Source organism: Scylla paramamosain, chromosome 48 (assembly GCF_035594125.1).
Source record: "Scylla paramamosain isolate STU-SP2022 chromosome 48, ASM3559412v1, whole genome shotgun sequence".
NCBI classification, from domain to species: Eukaryota; Metazoa; Arthropoda; class Malacostraca; order Decapoda; family Portunidae; genus Scylla; species Scylla paramamosain.
Window position 1 is genome coordinate 7,973,566 of NC_087198.1, and position 25,000 is coordinate 7,998,565.

The 25,000-nt window shown below is 41.8% G+C and overlaps 1 long non-coding RNA gene across 1 annotated transcript in view; it reads right to left on the reverse strand.

Annotated features, from left to right (window-relative positions):
- Positions 1 to 23,066, reverse strand: part of LOC135095255 (uncharacterized) — a 28,335-nt gene extending 5,269 nt beyond the window's left edge. Inside the window, exons 1-2 of the long non-coding RNA XR_010264172.1 lie at positions 22,952 to 23,066; positions 22,038 to 22,111 (exon numbers count right to left, since the gene is read on the reverse strand). This is a non-coding gene — a long non-coding RNA (uncharacterized LOC135095255). The remainder of the gene's footprint in view (positions 1 to 22,037; positions 22,112 to 22,951) is intronic.
- Positions 23,067 to 25,000: the final 1,934 nt, after the last annotated feature.

Consider the following 25,000-nt stretch of genomic DNA (forward strand, 5'->3'; position numbering starts at 1 on the left):
CTCCTCCTCCTCCTCCTCCTCCTCCTCCTTCTCCTCCTTTTCCTCTTCTTCCTCCTCCTCCTCCTCCTCCTCCTCCTCCTCCTCCTCCTCCTCTTCTTCCTCCTCCTCCTTCTCCTCCTCCTCCTCTTCCTTCTCCTCCTCTCCTTTTTTCTTCCACTCGACTAGTCCTCAGATCAGGGGAAGGAAGGAAAGTGTGGAAGAGAGAGAGAGAGAGAGAGAGAGAGAGAGAGAGAGAGAGAGAGAGAGAGAGAGAGAGAGAGAGAGAGAGAGAGAGAGAGAGAGAGGTCCTGGAGGTGGCGACACACCACATCTGCCACCACCCTCTCGTACACTTTCCCCTCTCTGTGGTGGAGAAAGTGTTCGAGAGGGTGGTGGCAGATGTGGTGTGTCGCCACCTCCAGGACAATTACCTCCTCTCGGACCAACAGTTTGGGTTCAGACCTGGGCGGTCCACCTCCGATCTCCTCATGCTCCTCACCGGGGGCTGGCAGGACGCCCTTGACGGCGGCCTCGACTCTGTTGTGGTGGCCCTAGATATAGCGGGCGCCTTCGACAGGGTCTGGCATGGGGGCCTTCTGGAAAAGCTGAGGGCAAAGGGGATCCAGGGTGACCTCCTCCAGCTCCTTGGCGACTACCTCCAAGGAAGGACCCTCCAGGTCGTTTGTCAATGGGCAAGCGTCCGAGTCCCTCCCGGTGAGAGCGTCAGTGCCACAGGGCTCAGTGCTGGGGCCAGTCCTGTGGAACATCTACGTGGACGATCTTCTCCGACAGCTGGCGGCGGTCTCAGCTTATGCTGACGATTGCACTCTCTCCTGTACCTACCCTCGACACGAAAGTGTGCGTGCTGCTGAAGAGATCAATCAGCAGCTTGGGGTGATACAGGAGTCGGGGGGCACGCTGGCAGGTGACCTTTGCTCCGGAGAAGACACAGGCAATGGTAGTTTCTCGATCCCCCGCTGCCAAGCCAGCAGTGGAGGGAGGGCTAAGCTTTGGTGGCCTTCCTCTCGAACTCCAGGAGTCCGTCAAGATTCTTGGGGTGGAGGTGGATCGAGGGCTGCGGTTTGACCGCCACGTCAAACACATTGCCCTTAAGGCCTCACACCGAGTCTCCTCCTTGAGGAGGGTGGCCAACTTGCTCGACAGGAGAGGGAGGCTCTTGCTCTACAAGGCCCAGATACGGCCTTATTTAGAATATGCCGCACTCTCCTGGATGTCCTGTGCTGCCACACACATCAGCAAGCTCGACGGAATCCAGCGACGGGCGCTGCGACTGGTGGAAGCAGCAGGTGCCCCAGCCCATCCTGAGGCTCCCGTCGACACGCTAGAACACCACAGGGACGTGGCAGCCCTTGTGGTGTTCCACAAGGCACAGGTGCAGGGTGTGCCACATCTGGCGGGACTACGGCTGCCCACCAGAGTCACCTCGCGGGACACGAGAACGGTGTTATCCAGTGGTGACTCAGTGGAAGTGCCACGTTCCCGCTCCAGCCAACACCAGCGCACTTTTTGGGGGCGAGTCTCCAGACTGTGGAACGTCTTCGCGTCCTCCGTCCCTCATATCAGGGGGGATGGATACCCAGGACGTGAAGTTAGCAGCACACCACTGGAGGGGCTCGTTCCCAACCCCCCTGCTAAATAAGTAAGCCCATAAAGAATGTATATATATGCATATATCTTTATATTTATAATTGTGTGCTGTGTCCCACCCCTAAAATAGGTTGCACACGGCAGTGCGCCTTCGGGTGACAATGTACCTATGTTTAAAAAAAAAAAAAAAGAGAGAGAGAGAGAGAGAGAGAGAGAGAGAGAGGAGAGAGAGAGAGAGAGAGAGAGAGAGGAGAGAGAGAGAGAGAGAGAGGAGAGAGAGAGAGAGAGGAGAGAGAGAGAGAGAGAGAGAGAGAGAGACGTATACAAACACTAGTATAACCTGACTTAGTGACTGGAAAGGAGAAATGAAGAGAAACATGAGAAAAATGAACTGATGAAAAAATGAGTCTGCATGATTAACTAACACAGGAAAAAGGGTAGGAGGAGGAATAGGGAGGGATACAAAGAAATACAAAGGAAAGCCAAACAGCAACAGACATTTTGGTCCTTGAAAGGCTGTTTGGTAACTACTTCTAACTAGCTACAGGGAAGAGAGACAGAACAGCATAGCAGAAGGCTCCTCCCCACCCACCACTCCCTCCAGCTTGCGCTGATATGGAAATAGCTGGGAAAAGTACCATGCAGTATGGAGAAACTGACATGGAGTTTTCATAGGAAAGGATGAAAAAGAAATTGTACTATTCACCCTACGGTGAACTCTATACGCCCATGGGAAAGTTAATGCAATTTATAATAAAATTGGTGTCTGCAAAATAAGAGTTTACTAGTGAATTTAGTAATTATTCGGACAAGAAGAGAGCTTGTTGGGGATTTACTTTTAAATATTTGTCTATTTTATTTTTCAATGATTCATTAGTATTACTGTTCACAATCTCTGCAGGAAGTTTATTCCATATATCTATTATACGTTTAAAGAAAAAAAAATGTTTGGCTTCGTGATATTTAAAACGTTTGAGTATAATCTTCAATCCATTATTTCTTGTTAGTTTAGAATGATCAATGGTGAAATATTTATGTGCATCAATGTTATTATATCCTTTGAAAATTTTGAACACTTCAATTAGGTCTCCTCTTATCCTACGCTTCGTTAAGCTAAATAGGTTTAGTTCTTGCCGTTGTTCCTCATACGGCTTATTGCGCATTCTTGGAATAATCTTTGTGACTCTGCGCTGTATCTTTTCTAGTTTTTTTTCAATGTCTTTTTTAAAATATGGTGACCAAGCACTGTACACAGTACTGTACAAGTTTATGAATGGGGATAATAGATGGAAATAGATAGGTATATTTCATACAGGGAATGCCACGTGTAAGCCTGGTCGTTTCTTGCAGCTTCCCTTATTTCTTATGTTCTTATGTTCTTCACAGTATTCTGGATGAGGGCGCACCAGTGAGTTATATAAGGCAAGTATAACCTTTTCTCATTTAAATTCAAAGGTTCTTCCAATGAACCCTACTAATTCATTTGCCGTCCTTACTGTTACTATGCAGTGTTAACTCTGCTTTAGGTCGTTTGACACAACGACACCAAGATCTTTTTCTATATCGGTGCTTGACAGTGGCATGTTATTCATTACATATCTCGCCTGAACATTGTTGCTTCCTCCTCCTCCTCCTCTTCCTCCTCCTCTTCTTCCTTCTCCTCCTTCTCCTCGTCTTCTTTCTCCTCCTCTCCTTTTTTTCTTCCACTCGACTAGTCTCAGATCAGGGGAAGGAAGGAAAGTGTGGAAGAGAGAGAGAGAGAAAGAGAGAGAGAGAGAGAGAGAGAGAGAGAGAGAGAGAGAGAGAGAGAGAGAGAGAGAGAGAGAGAGAGAGAGAGAGAGAGAGAGGAGAGAGAGAGATAGAGAGAGAGAGAGAGAGAGAGAGAGAGAGAGAGAGAGAGAGAGAGAGAGAGAGAGAGAGAGAGAGAGAGAGAGAGAGAGGAGAGAGAGAGAGAGTTACAAGTTACAAGGAGTTACAAGGAAGAGAAGTACTCCAGAAGGCCTTATGACCCATACAGGGAGTACTGAAAGAGACTCAAGCTAAGTTAGAAACACATGTCCAGGCGACATCGAGTCTACGTAGGCAGCACCTCGTCGAGTCTTGTCTTGAACTGCTCTACAGAGTCACTATTGACGACATCTGAGGGAAGCGCATTCAAAACGACTGCAGATTTTGTAGGAAAAGAAGTTCCCACAAAGATCTCTGTTGTAACGCTTCAGTTCAAGTTTGTAGCCATTGATACGAGTGCGCCCCTCACTCAGCTGGAACAAGCACCTGTAGTCCACGTTGTCAAAACCTCGAAGTATCTTAAATACCTCTATGAGCTGACCACAAAGCCTTCTGGTCTCCAGTAAGAAGAGGTTCAACTCCTTCAGGCACTCTGTATAACACATGTGTCTAAGCTCAGGAATCAGTTTGGTCGCCCTGGCCTGTACTCTCTCCAGTCTTGTGATGTTTTTACGGTAAGAAGGACTCCAAAACTGAACTACGTACTCCAAATGTGGACGGACGAGAGAGTTGTACAGTGATAGTACTTTTTTTTTTTTTTTTTTACAATATCCAAACTGTCTCTTTAAGTAGCACAAAAGTTTCTGAGCCTTCTTCTCTACAGCTATACACTGCTTCGAGAACTTGAGGTCATTGGTAATAACTCTTTCTCCGAGTCAGTGCTCTTCAGAGCCTTTCCCTTAAGAACGTACTCATATTGGGGGTTGCGGTACCCAATGTGCATGACCTTGCACTTGGCTGCATTAAATGGCATCTGCCATTTGTCTGACAACTCTCCCAGCTTATGGAGATCAAGCTGAAGTTGTTCTACTTTCTCCGGAGTCGAAACGTCTAATCCTAACTTCGTGTCGTCGGCAAACTTACAGATTCTGGAGACAATTCCTTTATCTATATCATTAATGTATATGATGAGAGACAGAGACAAAGAGAGAGAGAGAGAGAGAGAGAGAGAGAGAGAGAGAGAGAGAGAGAGAAGAGACACGTGGAATGACTCACACACAGGTAAGATTACTTGACAACTTGCACCAGGTTAATCAGCTTCGTGAGTACAACCTGTATCATCATAAGGGGGAAAGACACCTGTAACAAAGTATTATTATTATTTTTTTTTATGTAGGAAGGATACTGGCCAAGGGCAACAAAAATCTAACCAAAAAGAAAATGCCCACTGAAATGGCAGTCCCATAAAAGGGTCAAAGCAGTGTTCAAAAATTGGTGGATAAGTGTCTTGAAACCTCCCTCTTGAAGGAATTCAAGTAATAGGAAGGTGGAAATACAGAAGAAGGCAGGGAGTTCCAGAGTTTACCAGAGAAAGGGATGAATGATTGAGAATACTGGTTAACTCTAGCGTTAGAGAGGTGGACAGAATAGGGGTGAGAGAAAGAAGAAAGTCTTGTGCAGCGAGGCCGCGGAAGGAGGGGAGGCATGCAGTTAGCAAGATCAGAAGAGCAGTTGGCATGAAAATAGCGGTAGAAGACAGCTACATTGCGGCGGTGAGAGAGGGGCTGAAGACAGTCAGTTAGAGGAGAGGAGTTGATGAGACGAAAAGCTTTTGATTCCACCCTGTCTAGAAGAGCAGTATGAGTGGAACCCCCCCAGACATGTGAAGCATACTCCATACATGGACGGATAAGGTCCTTGTACAGAGTTAGCAGCTGGGGGGGTGAGATAAACTGGCGGAGACGTCTCAGAACACCTAACTTCATAGAAGCTGTTTTAGCTAGAGATGAGATGTGAAGTTTCCAGTTCAGATTATAAGTAAAGGACAGACCGAGGATGTTCAGTGTAGAAGAGGGGGACAGTTGAGTGTCATTGAAAAAGAGGGGATAGTTGTCTGGAAGATTGTGTCGAGTTGATAGATGGAGGAATTGAGTTTTTGAGGCATTGAACAATACCAAGTTTGCTCTGCCCCAATCAGAAATTTTAGAAAGATCAGAAGTCAGGCGTTCTGTGGCTTCCCTGCGTGATATGTTTACCTCCTGAAGGGTTGGACGTCAATGAAAAGACGAGGAAAAGTGCAGGGTGGTATCATCAGCATAAGAGTGGATAGGACAAGAAGTTTGGTTTAGAAGATCATTAATGAATAATAAGAAGAGAGTGGGTGACAGGACATAACCCTGAGGAACACCACTGTTATTAGATTTAGGAGAAGAACAGTGACCGTCTACCACAGCAGCAATAGAACGGTCAGAAAGGAAACTTGAGATGAAGTTACAGAGAGAAGGATAGAAACCGTAGGAGGGTAGTTTTGAAATCAAAGGTTTGTGCCAGACTCTATCAAAGGCTTTTGATATGTCCAAGGCAACAGCAAAAGTTTCACCAAAGTCTCTAAAAGAGGATGACCAAGACTCAGTAAGGAAAGCCAAAAGATCACCAGTAGAGCGGCCTTGACGGAACCCATACTGGCGATCAGATAAAAGGTTGTGAAGTGATAGATGTTTAAGAATCTTCCTGTTGAGGATAGATTTAGAAACTTTAGATAAGCAGGAAATTAAAGCAATAGGACGGTAGTTTGAGGAATTAGAGCGGTCACCCTTTTTAGGAACAGGTTGAATGTAGGCAAACTTCCAGCAAGAAGGAAAGGTAGATGTTGACAGACAGAGCTGAAAGAGTTTGACTAGGCAAGGAGCAAGCACGGAGGCACAGTTTCGGAGAACAATAGGAGGGTCCCCATCAAGTCCATAAGCCTTCCGAGGGTTTAGACCAGCGAGGGCATGGAAAACATCATTACGAAGAATTTTAATAAGTGGCATGAAGTAGTCAGAGGGTGGAGGAGAGGGAGGAACAAGCCCAGAATCGTCCAAGGTAGAGTCTTTAGCAAAGGTTTGAGCAAAGAGTTCAGCTTTAGAAATAGATGTGATAGCAGTGGTGCCATCTGGTTGAAGTAGAGGAGGGAAAGAAGAAGAAGCAAAGTTATTGGAGATATTTTTGGCTAGATGCCAGAAATCACGAGGGGAGTTAGATCTTGAAAGGTTTTGACATTTTCTGTTAATGAAGGAGTTTTTGGCTAGTTGGAGAACAGAGTTGGCATGGTTCTGGGCAGAAATATAAAGTGCATGAGATTCTGGTGATGGAAGGCTTAAGTACCTTTTGTGGGCCACCTCTCTATCATGTATAGCACGAGAACAAGCTGTGTTAAACCAAGGTTTAGAAGGTTTAGGACAAGAAAAAGAGTGAGGAATGTACGCCTCCATGCCAGACACTATCACCTCTGTTATGCGCTCAGCACACAAAGACGGGTCTCTGACACGGAAGCAGTAGTTATTCCAAGGAAAATCAGCAAAATACCTCCTCAGGTCCCCCCAACTAGCAGAGGCAAAACGCCAGAGGCACCTTCGCTTAGGGGGATCCTGAGGAGGGATTGGAGTGATAGGACAAGATAAAGATATGAGATTGTGATCGGAGGAGCCCAACAAAGAAGAAAGGGTGACAGCATAAGCAGAAGGATTAGAGGTCAGGAAAAGGTCAAGAATGTTGGACGCATCTCCAAGACGGTCAGGAATACGAGTAGGGTGTTGTACCAATTGCTCTAGGTCATGGAGGATAGCAAAGTTGTAGGCCAGTTCACCAGGATGGTCAGTGAAGGGAGAGGAAAGCCAAAGCTGGTGGTGAACATTGAAGTCTCCAAGAATGGAGATCTCTGCAAAAGGGAAGAGGGTCAGAATGTGCTCCACTTTGGAAGTTAAGTAGTCAAAGAATTTCTTATAGTCAGAGGAGTTAGGAGAGAGGTTATCAGCACAGATAAATTTAGTATGAGAATGACTCTGTAGTCGTAGCCAGATGGTGGAAAACTCGGAAGATTCAAGAGCGTGGGCACGAGAGCAGGTTAAGTCACTGCGCACATAAACGCAGCATCCTGCTTTGGATAAAAAATGAGGATAGAGAAAGTAGGAGGGAACAGAAAAGGGGCTACTGTCAGTTGCCTCAGACACCTGAGTTTCAGTGAGGAAAAGAAGATGAGGTTTAGAAGAGGAGAGGTGGTGTTCTACAGATTGAAAATTAGATCTTAGACCGCGAATGTAGCAGAAGTTAATGAAGAAAAAGTTGAGGGGGGTGTCAAGACACTTAGGGTCGTCGACGGAAAGGCAGTCCGACCTGGGGACATTTATGGTCCCCTCCCCAGATGGGGACTCCGAGGCAGGTGTAGGAGTCGCCATGATTTTAAAATTTTAGAGTGAAGGGTGTGCGTGTTATTAGGTGCTTGTAGTTTTGTGTAGAGGAAGAGAGTTGTCTTTAGAGGGCAGGCTGTGACTACCCCCTTGTGTTGTGAGACACAAAGGGAAACGTTCAGTGAGGTCACAGCTGAGTTTAATGATAAGTTCACAGCACCCGCTGAACCGTGCTTTAGACCTCACTGGGAGTAATTATCGTTTTGGCAGGTGTCTGCTGCCTCCTCCTCTATTCTCATCCTTCCTGACTCTAATTAGGGCAAATCCTGCAGGGGAGACCAAGAGTGAGGAGAGGAGGGTGAAATGGATTAGTAGATAAGATAAGATAATGAGGGAGCAGGAGTAAGTGATGGTGGTGGTGGTGGTGTAGGAGGTAAGAAGAAGTTATAACTATCATGGAAACTGTGTGTGTGTGTGTGTGTGTGTATGTGTGTGTGTGTGTGTGTGTGTGTGTGTGTGTGTGTGTGTGTGTGTGTGTGTGTGTGTGTGTGTGTGTGTGTGTGTGTGTGTGTGTTTGTCAATGTGGGTGTGTGTGTGTGTGTGTGTGTGTGTGTGTGTGTGTGTGTGTGTGTGTGTGTGTCAGTGTGGGTGTGTGTGTGTGTGTGTGTGTGTGTGTGTGTGTGTGTGTGTGTGTGTAATATCTCTGCAATCTCTATGTTATTTTACTTTACATACTTTGCAAATATTTCACTCATATTTTTCATGATTCTTACTGTTACATAATCTCTCTCTCTCTCTCTCTCTCTCTCTCTCTCTCTCTCTCTCTCTCTCTCTCTCTCTCTCTCTCTCTCTCTCTCTCTCTCTCTCTCTCTCTCTAGCCATATCGATCTTCTTCACATTCCTTCTTCAAGTTCACTCGCTGACTCGCTGACTCACTGACTCACTCGTTCACTCTAACAATGCCATGAGCGCTGCTTCACGACCTCTCTCCCCTGCCAGCTAACAAGTGTGAATAACTACAGTACTGGAGCGCTCTGTTTCACTTTCATTTGCTGCGCCTCCATCTGTAGCCACATGAATAGCGCAGGATCAATTTCATCACCTTTCAACATTTTTATTCATCTCATTGTGGGACTGATTAATATGAAGGCAGTGGAAAAATGGGAAGGTGTAGGAAGATTACTGATGAAGATTATGACAAGTAGAGACGTAAGGAACATGAGGAAATGAACATTTGAAGATTAGAAGGAGAGGATGTGAGAAGGAAGAAGAAGAAAGACAATAGATTGGACAAGGGAGGAGGAAAAGAAAGACTGGAAAGGAATAAAGAGAAGAAAAAATAGACAGGAATAAAAAGAGTAGGAGGAATGAGTAGGAAAGGAGTACAGAGAGCAGGAAGAAGTTAGGAAAGCAGAACGCGTAAAAGAAAAGTAAACAGTAAGAGGAAGAAAGAGGAAGAGAAAGATGAGGAGGAGAAGAATGAGGAGAGGTTAAGAAAAAGAGGAAACCAGGAAGTGTGGGAGAAGAACATCTGGAAGAACAGAAAGAAAGAGAAGAAGGAAGAAAAAAAGGTAAAGAGGAAGAAGGAAGGGAAGGAGGGAGAGAGAAAGAGGATGTGAGGGCCTTGTTAAGACTGTCAGCTGAGGTCAAGCGTCTAGATAGAATTACAACGCTCCCTGCCTTGTATGTATGAGTATTTTCACACTACAACGAGGTCACGGGAACCATATCGAAAAGAAAGAAGTAATTTTTCTATTGAAATTTTCCCTCACCATTTTTTTTTTTTTTCATCTTGTTATTTTTTTTCTCTCGTTATTTTCTCCTGTACATAATTTCCCCACTGAACAGTTTTCCTTTTCATTTTCTTCTTTGTGGTAATTTTCTTTGTTGTCATTTTCCTTTTAGTAATTATTTTCCTCTCATCATTTTCCTCTTTAGATATTTTCCTTTGTAAATATGATTCCCTCAAGTAATTTTCCTGATATTTTCCTTTTCTACACATTTTTCCCTCTATTCATTCTTCCCTCTGATCATTTTCCCCTTTAAACATTCTCCCCTCTGGACACATTCCCCTCAAGTCATTTTTTTCGACATTTTTCCCTCTGAAGTTCACAGTACGATAAAAAACTGACAAAATCATTACTTTTCATCCTGACCATCCACTGTGAACCATCCAAGTCCAGACATCATTCATCCTAGTCCATCCTAGTCTTCTATCCTTCCATCCTAGTCTTTCCATCCTTCCATCAACCATCCACGCCACCCACTAACAACCATCCGATCCACCATTCTAGTCCATCCATCCTTCCACCTATCCACTACCTCCTTTCCACCCTTGCCAGCCTCCTTCTCCGCCCCTCGCCGTCCGCTAATCACTAATTTCAAGGCATTCACTCTCCCTCAAGCAGGATATCAGGCAAGCAGGGGCTGAGGTGAGCACTGGTCAGCGAAAACCAAAGGTGTGCACGAATTTCATAAAGTCAGTCAAGTGAACACCGTGTGAAGGTAATGAACTTGTGATACTGTTGATGTTATCCTTTTCTTCTTCTTTTTTTTATTTTTTTCGTGTTCCTCTGTTTTTCATCTTCCCTTACTCCGTCTTACTGATTTTTTTTCTCTCTTTCTCTTTTCTTCTCTTTCTGTTTCTTGTCCTCCTCGTCTCCCTCCTCCTCTCCCTTCATTGTAATTTTCCCATTCCTCCTCTTCTTCCTTCTCTTCGACCTTCTATTCTTAATCCTCCTCCTCCTCTTTCTCCATTTCCTTCTCCTCTTCATCTCATCCTTTCTCTTCATTTTCATGTTCTCTTATTCATCCCTCTGGTTCACCTCTTCATTTTCTTTCTTCTTCCAGAGTCTCGTAACCTTCATTCTTATCATTAGCAACTTTCTCTTCATTTCCCTTTTTATTTTCCTCTTCAGGTTTTCACTCCCACTTGTCTCCGCTGTACTTAGCTTTCTTTTATTCCGCCAAGTACTCCTTCTCCTCCTCCTCCTCCTCCTCCTCCCTCTCTTCTTTCTCCTCCTCCTCTTCCTCCTTTATCGGTTTATGTCTTCCCAGGTCGTGTTCGCTCCACGTAAGGCAGCAAAGCGTGAGAGAGCAAGGTCGAGAGTAGAGGCGCCCCCCCCCCCCAGTAAAGCTGCCACCCCCTCCCTACGCAATGATCATTATTGTAGCAGCAGGTGATCGAGGATTCTACCTAACCAGTGGGAGAAACACGCGTGACAACTTCAGAAAGCATCTCTGTAGCCTCTGAAAATAGCCCTGGTGAGACAGAAAAAGCTCAAGAACACGAGGCTATAAGAACATTACAAAGGAAACAAGGGAAGCTGCAAGAAGCCATCAGGCCTACACGTGGCAGTCTTTACAAAACACATCAATTTCCACTAATCATTCATAAATTTGTCCAATCTTTTAAAACTCCCATATAACTCTGCACTAATGACCTGATTCCTTACTCTATTCCATTCATCCACCATTCTATTTATGAACCACTCCCTTCTTGTCTCTTTAAGTCAATCTTGAACCTGTCAGGGAAAAAACACAGACGACCCGAGTGGAGAATAATGAAGGTGTTTATATCCAGGTAAATAGTGATAACACCTGAGCCTCTGCAACGTGTTTATTGTCCTGTAATGAGTCTCCTGTAACACCCGGGAGTGACGTGCACCCTAACTGCCGCCACTAGGTGAGGAATGAGTGCCGCTGTATACTAGGGATCGAGTGAGGAGAGACTGACAATGTGATCAATGTGGAGGGAACTTGTGGTGGTGGTGGTGGTGAAGGAAAATAAAGAGGAGGAAGAAGAAAAAAAATTAGTTGTGGTGGTGGTGGTGGAGGAAGAGGAAGATGAAAAGTAAGAGAAGAAAAAGGAAAAAAAGGAAAAGGACGGGGAGAGGAGGTGAAGGAGAAAAGGAGCCAAAAAAAGGAGTAACAGGAAGACAAGAACAACACCAGAAAATACAAACAATATAAAACAAAGAAACGAGGAACGAAAGACAGGTTAAACAAGAACAAACAAACAAACAAACAAACAAACAAAAATGCTCCTTCACAATCGCAATTCTCACCTATAAAAATAAGTAAATAAATAAATTAATTAATAAATAGATAAACAGAACATGATAACACAGCAATCATCTCTTCCTTAACTTTCCTCTTTTCTTCAACCCTTTCCTTCCTCCCTTCCCTCCCTCTCTCCCCCTTCGCTCCCCTTCCCATCCTCCCTCTCACCTCTCCCTTCCCCCTTCCTCCCCTCTCCCTTCTTCCATATCCCCTCAGGCAAGGTTTAATAGAAACTTCTAAAATCTCTCTCAAGAATTTTTAATTAATATAGACACGCAAAGCTCTCTCTCTCTCTCTCTCTCTCTCTCTCTCTCTCTCTCTCTCTCTCTCTCTCTCTCTCTCTCTCTCTCTCTCTCTCTCTCTCTCTGTCTCTCTCTGTACATGTGACGTAGAAATATAACCATAACTATATTTGCACTTTAGTTTTGTAAATAATTTGAAAATGTTTGTTGCGTCAGACACTTGTGTTTCAGTGACGAAAAGAAGATGAGGTTTACAAGAGGAGAGGTGGTGTTCTACAGATTGGAAATTAGATCTTAGACCGCGAATGTTGCACAAGTTTATGGAAAAAAGTTGGGGGGGTTGTCAAGACATTTAGTCGATATCTGAAGAGCAGTGCAACCTGGGGACATTTGTGGTCCCCTTCCCAGATGAGGACTCCGAGGTGAAGGAGTATATATATATATATATATATATATAAATCTGGATGAGCGGTGAAGGAATGAGGGCAAGATAATGGTTCACAAAGTCATTCTTTCCCGCAAAAAAAAAAAAAAGGTAGATCCGAAAGAAAGGCAATGTAGTTTTCATTGAGAACACTTGTGTGTGGAAACAGCTCCAGTCACAGACAGCAGGAAATACAGACCATGTCGGAGAACGAAGCAGCAAGTTATTAAGTACGTAACTGTGTTGACACCAAGCAAATGTATACACCAAAGAGCACCGCAGCTGTTTATGTGCCACACCCATTATATCAAACTGCCTCGCCAATGTAATCCTCAGTTAATGGATTAACAGCTACTCTACCAACGTGTGATGTCCTTAAATGTGTGTGTGTGTGTGTGTGTGTGTGTGTGTGTGTGTGTGTGTGTGTGTGTGTGTGTGTGTGTGTGTGTGTGTTCTACCATTTTCATCACTAGTAAATAGAGAAACTGTTTTAATACTTGTCTGCTTCCTAGTGCTGAATGAATAAAACACATACATTCACACAGACACACAGACACACGGACACACACACACACACACACACACACACACACACACACACACACACACACACACACACACACACACACATTTTTTTGTTAAGTGACCAGCAATGAAACAAGCACAAAAGGTGTGAAGTATCCTGTCATCCTTTACGCTGCCAGCAGTGTCTTTGACAGCCACACTTTATATCATTCCACAAAGGCTGATGAAAAGTCACGTAAGTCAAGGGGTTCGAACAGTACCAGCTGTCTTTCTCCCCATTGTTTCATCCCGTATTCACCCAAAATTCTCTTTCTCTATATTGTTCTTTTTTTATTTCCCCCACTCTTTTCTTCCGTTCCGTTCCGAACAGTACCGAATTTCACTGACCATCGATAAGATAAACACTAAAAAGGCTGAAGTACTCGAGCCAGTAGCTTGCTGACACGCACAAAACAAGTGCCTCATGGTTCAGTCAGTTAACGCTAGCCTTTTCAATCTGCTCAGTTCAAACTCTGGTCACGTCCACCTCCCTCATCAAAAAAGTAATACATAAAAATAAAACATATACTTACGTGTCAAAAATGAGCCCTGGAAATAAAACTAACGCAATAAATAAAGAAAACACAAACTTCTTCTCACTTTGCCAGGAATGTGGCTCAGATTTCTATCCAGAGGAATTGAAGAAGAAAAGAAAATGTTTGCCTAAGACTCCCTAGCTTGTAAAGACACGCTCTGGGATGAATCTGCCGCTATACATTAACAAAACACACCCTTTTCTATTCCATGAAACGAAGCCTTCACCTTGAACGTGGCTCAGATTAGTGTCCTCCAAAGTTTGGCGAGAGAAAAATGAAATATTTCCTTAAATACTGATAAAACTTTTCCTAATGAACATGGTTTGCAATCTGCCCACAACAATTCCGATAATCAAAGAAAAAAAAAACGTAAAATCTACATCAGAGAAGGATTTGCATTGCCACATTACAAGACAGAGATAAGGAATTCTAACCCTTCCTTAGTTTTCTGGAACGTGGTTGAAAATAGTCAAGAAGAATTAAGAAAACGAGAATACATCACTTAAACTCACTAACTTACACAACAAAAGGAATCACATTAGTATAAGAAACCCACAATTAAGTCATGTATTCGTTGGTCCTCACTTTTCAGGGAAGTGGCCGAGATTCTGTCGAGATGAAATAAAAAGAACAAAAGGCCAACGATAAAGAACTGACTCTTCCCGCCTCACACTCCAGGCACGTGGTGAAATTCTGTCTTAAAGACCTTACAAAAACAATACTTAAGTCACACACCACAAGGAATCGTATTACCAAAACAAAAGCTTCAGGTAAAGAGTACTCCTCTCCTTCACTTTTCTGTACCATGCTACAAATTCCCTCGAAAGAAAGAAAGAAAGAAAGAAAGAAATATCATATATATATATATATATATATATATATATATATATATATATATATATATATATATATATATATATATATATATATATATATATATATATATATATATATATGTATATATATCAGCTTAAGACACACATACCAGATGGAATGGTATTATTAAAGCAAAGTAGAAGATGTGTACTGAAGACTATTAACGTTACATCGCAGAACAAATCACATCACCAGAGCAAAGTTTAAAGGTAAACAAGACACAGGCCTCCCCGCTCTGAAGGACGTGCTTGAAATTTCTCCCCTGAGGAATTACGAAAACGAGAAAATGTCAGTTTGAGATTACCGAACCAAGGAAACAGAAGGAATCGTAGGAGTAAAACAAAGGACAGAGAGAAGTAATCCTGTTTTCTCACTTTTCAAGAACATGTTTGAGATTTATGTCGTAAAGAACTTTCAAAGTGAGAAAAAATATTTCGTGGAAACTACTGAAGTTACGGCAGAAGGAATGGTATCAGTACAACAAAGGCTAGGGATACAGACTATTCATCCCTCCTCACTGTGAAGGAACGTGGCTAAGATTATGTGCTGAACAATATAAAAAGTCACGGCATAAGGAATGGTATCAGTACAACAAAGGCTAGGGATACAGACTATTCATCCCTCCTCACTGTGAAGGAACGTGGCTAAGATTATGTGCTGAACAATATAAAAAGCCCCTCCAAAAATATCTGTTAAACATTACTATATTTACATAGCGCAGGGATTCGTATTAATGAAACAAAAACTGAAGGTATAGAATTGACTCGTTTTTCATCACTTTACAGAAAAAATGTTTTTAGAATTGTGTAGAATTAAGACACGAGAATATATCAATTTAACACTTCCTGACCCACGAAGCAGAATGAATATTAATAGTAGAACAAAGGCTATAGAAAAAAAAGACTCTGGCCTCAGTTTCCTGCAACCTGCGTTTAAGACCTGCCGTGGAGACCTTAGAAAACGAGGACTGCAAGTTGGAGGGAAATCTTTACTTTTTATATATATATATATATATATATATATATATATATATATATATATATATATATATATATATATATATATATATATATATATATATATATATATATATATATATATATACAAAGTGGATGGATGAAAGACAATGATACAGCAAGGTGGTCCGAAGGATTACGCTTTGTACAATTTATGAAGAACAGAGCCCATCATTCTGGTATAAATCGAAGCCCATACAAAGCAATGTTTGGTGTAGAACCAAGGGTTGGCCTTGCAACAACATGCATTCCACGAGATGTTACAGTCAGAACCCGAAATCAACCAAAACTAGTTTCAACTAGTCAGAACTAGTAATATAATTTATTGTTTGTAAAAACTAGTATTACCTAGGCAAAACTAGTTTCTTAACATAAAGGCTCGGTAAAACACGAAATGTATTTTACACCTAGTTTTACCTACACACTTCAGTCAAAACTAGTTTTAACAATTGTTAAGTTTGGGAAAACTAGGTTAGACTAAAAGTGAAACTGGTGTAGTGCCAGGGAAAACATTTCTATGTATAAGTAGCATTAGGGAGTGGAGTGAACCATGTGGGGACCATAAGGGTGGGACTCGCTTGACAAACACCGGAAGTGAGGACGCTGGCTTGTCAGTTTTTGTATGTTTCAGTCCGCTGTCCTCCTGCATTGACACAGGTTAGTACGTGTGTTGTCCTCTGATATCAGATTATTGCATTGCCGTTTACCTTAATTGTTATTTCTTTGTTAGATGTTACTGAGTCATAGTTTGTAGGGTGGGGGAAGGGGGGGGAGGATTCATTCTCATTTAGCTGGTTCACTGATTTACTTCACCTTTTAGTTGTTCGTGAGCCACCAATACAACAAGATGGCAGCTTGGAGCTCACCTGACCATCCTGAACACCCTCTTGACCGCCCTCCTAACCAGGCAGCTGACACTGAATGGGAGACTATGTTTTTACAGACCATACTGAAGTGGGACGTGCAACAAGAACCACACTACAACATACTTACTGCAGAAAAATACGGTTCACTGTTGCAGGAGGTAAAAAAGGCTAAAACTGCTAAGAAGAAAACGTCTCTACAGTACAGAAGACTGAAGCGGTTTGATGTCATTGAAATTGGTGGTGTTCAAAAACTGATTGCAAGTAGCAAAAATGACCAAGTTCGTTATTACGTTCCTGCTCCCGAGATTTTTGAAGTCATTAAGACATCTCATGTAGCAATCGGTCATGGTGGTCGAGATAGACTGAAATGTGAAATTAAAAGGAAATATGCAAATGTGACAGCCGATATGATAAAGCTCTTCTTGACCATGTGTGAAGTGTGCCAAAGTAAGAAAAATAAAAGAGGACTTGTTTTCAAACCAATCTTACACTCAGAGCTAAATAGTCGGTGTCAAGTGGACTTAATTGATATGCAGACACAAGCAGATGGAAAATATAAATTCATAATGGTTTATCAAGATCATTTAACTAAATTTGTGATACTACGTGCATTGCAATGTAAACGTGCTGAAGAAGTTGCTTATCACCTTGTTGATATTTTTTAATCCTGCATTTTACAGAGTGATAACGGAAGAGAATTTGTAAATAGTGTTATAACGTCCTTAGCTTCTTTGTGGCCAGAGTTGAAAATTGTGCATGGAAAACCAAGACAGAGTCAAAGTCAAGGGTCTGTGGAACGGGCAAATCAAGATATTGAAAATATGTTAAGTGGATGGATGAAAGACAATGATACAGCAAGGTGGTCCGAAGGATTACGCTTTGTACAATTTATGAAGAACAGAGCCCATCATTCTGGTATAAATCGAAGCCCATACAAAGCAATGTTTGGTGTAGAACCAAGGGTTGGCCTTGCAACAACATGCATTCCACGAGAATTGATTAAAGTTGTAAATAATGAGGAGGATTTGGAGAAGATAATTGCACATGTAAACAAGGACACTGTTGGGGAATCTAATGTTGCTTTGCAGATGACAAATCAAGATGACATAAATTCACGATCTAGTAATAGAAGTGAAGTGTTTTCGAGTTGTGTGTGTGAAATGGAAATAAGTGAAGGTCACTACTGCTCGAAGTGTGGCTCACATATTCACGAATCTTGTGGAATAAACGTTGAGAGCGGCAAGGATATCTTTGGATCTAATGTTATATGTTTAAACTGTAATTCTGAAGCACAAACATCACATGATAGGCAAGTAGCTAGTACTAGTTTGAAAAAGCGGGCAAAAAGAATGAAGACAGTATCTGATGCGTCTCACCCTCCAGCAAGTGTGGGACAAAATGTCACTGTACCAATTCCAGATGTTGACAAGGGAAAAGGAGATTTGCGGAATATCATTGCAGTTGTTTTAAACAGAAGTGAGGATGAATTGTATAAGTTAGGTACTAGAGACGGCATTCTTAAGAAATTGTATAGTCGGTCTGAATTTGATGTGTGTAAACAGTTATTCCTAGATGTGAAAGATATACCTACCGACATAAAAATATCTTTAAGAAGTGCAGCAACTAGTTCAAGTGTGGGAACAGGCCAAGGATTCTTTAGATGTCATTGTACAAAACATTGTGCAACCAACATTAGCAAATGTAAAAAAAAATAAAGTCCTTTGTAATTCAAAGTGTCACAATAGTATGTCATGTAAAAACAAATAATGAATATCTTTGTAACTTCAATTACTAGCGCTTTGTCTTGGGTCTGACACAGTTTGTTTTATTGAAGAGTATGAAATGCGTTTCATTATTATTGTGTTTTATTTTAATCAAGTTGGAATTATAAATTGATAATTGTTTTAATGAATTTTAATACATTTCGTTAAAAATAAATTGTGACAATTTGGCAGAGATTTTTTTTCCTATATGTTATCAAAGGTACCGCTACATAATTTTGATAGGAATAAAAGCATGTTTATCATTGCATGTCCGATTAAACATTTGTTACTACACTTAGTGTGGGAAATATATTCCCACATATGTTAATAGACCAATAAACGTTTCAGCCACCTAAAAAGATATTAAAATGAGCTACAAACACAAACAAATTATGTTTGAGTTCCCCAAAAATGGTACTCAAATGAGCAATGGTACTCAAACGAGTGGTCATATCCCTCACCTACTTTTGACATTCAGTACCGTTGTTGAATCTAGTTTTACCTTACACGATCAGATAAAACTAGATTTAACTAGTTAAACTTTGATATTTCTAGTTATATCAAACACATTAAGGTATAACTAGTTTTGCCTAGGTAATACTAGTTGTTCACCAACACATTGAAAATACCTAGTTAAAACTAGTTTTGACTGATTCCGGGTTTTGATTGTAAAATATATATATATATATATATATATATATATATATATATATATATATATATATATATATATATATATATATATATATATATATATATATATATATATATATATATATATATATATATATATTTTTTTTTTTTTTTTTTTTATGTATATATATATATATATATATATATATATATATATATATATATATATATATTTTTTTATGTAGGGAGGACACTGGCCAAGGGCAACAAAAATCTTGATTGAGTCATGCTTTGTTCGACCGCCGTTTACCCGCGCTTGGTGACCAAGCAGCCGATAGCAGGCGGCCAGGACAACCCCTTTGGAGGGGACGACAGGGTAGTGGGCTAAAGCCAGCACTACTCACACCTACCGTCTTCAACGGCACAGATGATGCGAAACCTACCTGCCGAAGTCGCCCCCGACAGGATTCCGGTTCTGAGGACGCCACCCTCAGCCAGGCGATTGGCTATCTGCTTTACTAGACCCGCCGCAGCACGAAACACCAATTCACAGACTGCGAGCTCTGCTAGGACGCCCTTGATCCGAAGGACGGACACAGAGGCTCTATGCCCGCCCCTCGGACCCGGGGGGGACTGGTACCGCATCCGCACCGTGTACCCCATTATCAAAGCCATGAACCCGCTGGTATTTGAAGGCAGGAAGAGCGCTACCCCCCCACCAGCGGGCCGTCATCCCGGAAACGCCAGAGTGACTACCGCTGTCGAGGGTAAGTGGGTTTGACCCACCGACTCGGCAAATCACCCTGACGGCCCCCACCCCAACGAGATAGAGAACTCCAAGGAGCAGAAGGACTCCGGATCAGTGAAGCTGTTCTAGGCTCCGAAGCCTGGCGGAACCCTATTACTCTATGAACGTTCATTGAGAAGGGAGGATGGAATATTTTGTCCAACTCCCCGCCTCACATTCATCTCGCGGGGAAGCACTTTAGCCGTAGGCCCAATCCTTTAGGCTTGTTCCTACGTTTCCAGCGGGCGCCACTAGGAGGCAGACTTCCCCAGTAACTAAGTCTCAAGGAGGGTTTTCACGTCACTCGGGAAGTCACGGCATGACACCATCCCGGGACCTCCAGGAGTCATACTTAATATATATATATATATATATATATATATATATATATATATATATATATATATATATATATATATATATATATATATATATATATATATATATATATATATATATATATATATTATTGTTCTTTTTTTATTAATATTATTATTTAAGAGCTCGTGACGAGGACAACAAACACTACAATGTTCCTTGAAGACTGTGAGTGAGAGGGAAGAGGTTGAATTTATTTTTGTATTTATGCAGTGAAACCTCGTGAAAGAAAAAAAAAACTCTCAAGACGCCAGAGTGTGGGAGTCTATAGGCAAGTCCAACAATTTAATCCAAATGTGAAGCAAAAGGTTTTATTCTCGTGAGGTTCTCTGGTCTATTCCAGTTCGTTTGGTCTCCTTATGAAGGGCGTTGGCAAACATTTCTTCCTCTCACTTTCTTAACACTAGGTGGACACTTTACTGGAAGTTACCAATTTTCCCGCACGATAGTATTCATGATCGAAGCGCCCCCGCGGTGCAGTGACCAGCGCCTCACTGCATCAATGATTCTAAGTGAGTTATGACGCCGCAACATCCACGTGAAGGTGACGAAAAAGGTTTCCATGATCGAACGCGTAACCTTCAGACTGCAACACGAACGACGTACCACAGAGCCTACCAGAGAGAGAGAGAGAGAGAGAGAGAGAGAGAGAGAGAGAGAGAGAGAGAGAGAGAGAGAGCAATGAGAAGTTATATAGGTAGATAACAGACATATAAATAGATTGATGAAATTAGACCAGCAGATGCATATAGATAGATAGAGAGATACATAGATATATGCAGAGAAAGAAAAACACAGATAGATACAGAACAAAACTGAGGTAAATAGAAAAAAAAATACATTGATGTATCGGCACAAAGACTAATGAACAGGTAGACAGACAGACAGACAGACAACCAGCTAACATCCGCTAACCTAATCCCACCTCTAGCATAACTGAGATGCTTCATATTCACGTTATCCAAATTAGTCAATGTAAATACCTAAAGGCCAATTCTGCTGCTGCTTCCTTACCTCCTCGTGGACACACACACACACACACACACACACAGACAAGGTAATGACTCGTGCAATTACGTGGCCTGCGGGGGTCGTTACTACTAAAGCTGGGGAGTGGAGAAACTGGGGGTCGGGTGGCAAGGTAAGCAGGAGAGAGGAGGCGAGGCTAGAAAGACAGGGTTGTGGAGGTTAGACTGAGGAGGTGAGGCTAGGGAAGGCTGGGAAGGTGAGGCTGGGGAGGCGAAACTAGGAACAGGAAGCTGGAAAGATGGGGCTGGGGAGGTGAGACTAGGGGAGGTAAGGCTGGGGGAGGCTGGGTTGGGGTGGGGCTGGTGGGGGTAAAGATAAACCCATAGCAACAAGTCACTCTCAATTTAATGAGATGAACAATCATTCTACTAAAGAGTGTTGATTCACCTCAGCTCTCTCACTCTTGGCTCCACACATGATTCCTCCTGTGAATGAGTTGATGAAGTGGAGTGAGTTGATGTGGTGCAGGTGAAGGATGTGGTGACGAGGGAAAGGCAGTGGATGATGGTTATGAAAGTGATGGAGGATCAAACAGCGACAAGGAAGTGGAAGATAACATCGGAGTGGTAGAAGGTGGAACGGCAGAGGATGTGCTGGTGGTCAGAAAGACAACAATGGTTAATGTTTACGATGATTCCTGATTGCAGACATTACGGTAAACATTCCAGAAACAAGTGTAATATACCGGGGAATGCTGTGACAGCGGCGGGATGCGTGGTGACTGGTGAGGGGCAGAGACGCCTAAACAGTAGGCGCACCGCCCACTCTCGCCAACACTCAAGCCTATTTTCGTGTCCCTCAGCCTTACAAGCTCCCATTTCGAGCACCATTCCTTTAGATTCATGGCACTGGAAACACTTACATCCTAGATAGTCATATGAAATACAAAAACTAGTAAATATGCAAAATTAAGAAAATGTTAGTTATTAATGGTCTGGCAACTGATTCTTCAACCGTTTGCTTCCTACCAGCCAAGCGAGGCATGACACACCAGTTTCACTAGCAGTGTATGTCCAAATACACTCATTACCAGGTTAACATACCTGGTGACCACTGTGGACAGGCTTTGGGAGAGTTTTGGTTCACCTAAAGCCCAAAAAAGCGTTCAAGAAAACACAAGACTCACGCGTACACCAAAACAAAGCTGACGCCACTGACCACTGACTGACTGGCTCAAGTGAGTCGCGGAGCTTCTCTTCCTTGTCTCGAAGCCGCTCGGGACTTCGGCGGCACTGTCAAATATAAAACAACATGGTAAGATGTGCAGAATGCTTTAAAAGTTTCAAAATATGTATGAATAATGCATTTCGGTACAATATTAGTAACATTCTACACTACAACTGCATTTCTTCATAATCTGGCACCTTTTTTATATCCTTTTCATATTGCAATGGACTCACTTTCTACTTGTAAGAAGGAAGAGCGAGAGTACAGAGCAAGGTTAGGGAAGTGAGCCTGGAGGACCCGAAAACCCTTTGCAGCATCATATAACTGAACACTGGCCAGTAACACAAAATACCGGGGCCACAGTTCGGATTTGGTGTTCTATAAGTACTTTCCCTACGCATTTCACACAGAGAGGACAATAATGGGGGTCTTGAAGAGTGTGTCCATAATGGTGATGCTGCAGCTCACGTCATGCATTACCATTAACAAAAAATAAGTAAATAATAAAATACAAAAAATAAAGAAAGAGACCAAATTAATCATCATTGCGCTCTTATGAGAGAACCATTTTCTTTCAGTAACCCGCGGTGGTTTTACTAAGTAAACATTAAACTACCTACACTTGGGAAGCTTTACTAAACGTTGTCCCCACTCTGGTGAGCATTGCTTGAACAACGATAGTGTAAATCTTTGGGGAGCTTTACTAAACATTCAGTGCCCATTTATGTGAGTATTGCTTCAAAGATTATAGTGTAAATCTGAGAAAGAAGACAAGCAGACCCAACACCTTAGAGACACAAACCCACACCAGACAAATAAGTAAATAAATAAAATAAATAAATAAACAAACAGATAAATGAATGAATAAATAAATCAATCAATAAAAAGACAAAAAATCTTCATACTCATCCTTCATAACTCTCCAGTCGCTTCATTCCAGTCTCCCGCACTTTCCTCCTCGCGTCGTCTGGCTGAAATGAATGGAGGTGAAGACGAGAGCTTGTGTAATGTGGAGCGTGTCTGGTGTGCTCAATTTCCCTGACCTTTAAGCAAGTATTGGATTATCTGACACACACCGGATGCTCACCTATTTACGTCCCCCGGACTATCACCTTACGACCCAGAAAGGTTCCGCTGCGTCTGATGGCCTCGGGTCCTCTACTGACCAGCGCGATGGGGTCACTGAGTGCTGGATGGTTTTGACTCTCTACTGTTGAGACTTGCGTTTGTACTGCATTCCCTTGTATCATGGAGCCTAAAGAGGACAAAATTAGCCTCTTATTCTCTCTTCCTTTGTTTCAAGGCAGGAAAAGTCCCTACAATGCTGCACAGTTTTTACAACATATTTATTTAGCTATGCGTTTGTACTGCAGTCCCTTTTATAATGTAGCCTAAAGAGGACAAAATTAGCCTCTTATTCTCTCTCTTCCTTTTTTTCAAGGCAGGAAAAGTCCCTACAGTGCTGCACAATTTTTACAAAATATTTTTTTTTAGACTTGCAGTCCCTTTAATATCTCTGTAGCCTAAAGAGAAACAAAATTAACATCCTATTTATTTTTTTATCCCTTTAATTGCAGACACTTTTCTTATGACTGCCTACTTTTCATATAGATGCGTTTGTGCTCCAGTCTCCTGAATAATTTAGCAGCCTGAAAAGGACAAAGGCAATCTATTCTCTCCTTCCGTGTGTGACGAGAAGTCCTTTTTTTAACCAGTAAGGATTACTCACTTCAATTGTACACATTTTTATTTTTTTTTCCCATGACTCTCTATTTGTAGATTTTTTTGGTATTGCAGTCTTTTGGGAAGTGTAGCACACACACACACACACACACAGAGAGAGAGAGAGAGAGAGAGAGAGAGAGAGAGAGAGAGAGAGAGAGAGAGAGAGAGCTACGTCTAATACCTGGACACTGCCATGAGGTACAGACTGAGTCAAGGCCCAGCGCAGCAGCAAGGTCAGGTGGAGCGGACGCATTATGACAGAAACTAACTTCACAGCAGAGAAACTACCGTGAGGAGGGATCGAAGTCAGCCTTTAGACCACCAGCCCACCACTGCATTATTTACAGGCAGAGGAGAACGAGTAGCGTCGGGACTGTCACTCTAACTCTCAGGGAGGTTATGCAGACACACGCATGGACTTTGAAAGACTAAAACAATGGAATATTTGAGTTTTCGTCAGCGATTTAAAGATTTGGCGCTACAACATCTCGGTCATGTGGCGCCGCTACAAAATTATGAAAAGGCATAACAATTGTGGTTGAGTAAAAAAGCAGTAATACAAAATGTTAAAAATAAATAAATTTGTTAAAATCAACTAAAATTAAGATAATAATTGTGAAAATAATGATTATATATATATATATATATATATATATATATATATATATATATATATATATATATATATATATATATATATATATATATATATATATATATATATATATATATATATATATATATATATATATATATATATATATATATATATATATATATATATATATTTTATGTGTATAAAATCCTGGCCAGTGTCCTCTCTACATAAAAATAATATATATATATATATATATATATATATATATATATATATATATATATATATATATATATATATATATATATATATACGAGGTGTGTCATTAAAGTTCCAGGACTGGTGTCCTAAAAGATGAATTTCAAACCCAAGCCACAAACCACCATATTTCCCCTTCAAAGTAATCCTTCTGGAGTATACAACTGCGCTCCCAACCCTCTACAGTCACTAATCTTTTTCTTACGTGCTTTTAAAATCATGTCCTCTGTTGCAGGTCGTTTAACAATGAGCGCTGAACAGCGAACAAACTTGAAGTTTTTGGTGCAGTTGGGGAAAACGCCGTCAGAAGCACTGGGTATGCTGCAAAAAGTGTACGGGGATGAGACAATGTCACGCTCACGTGTTTTTGAGT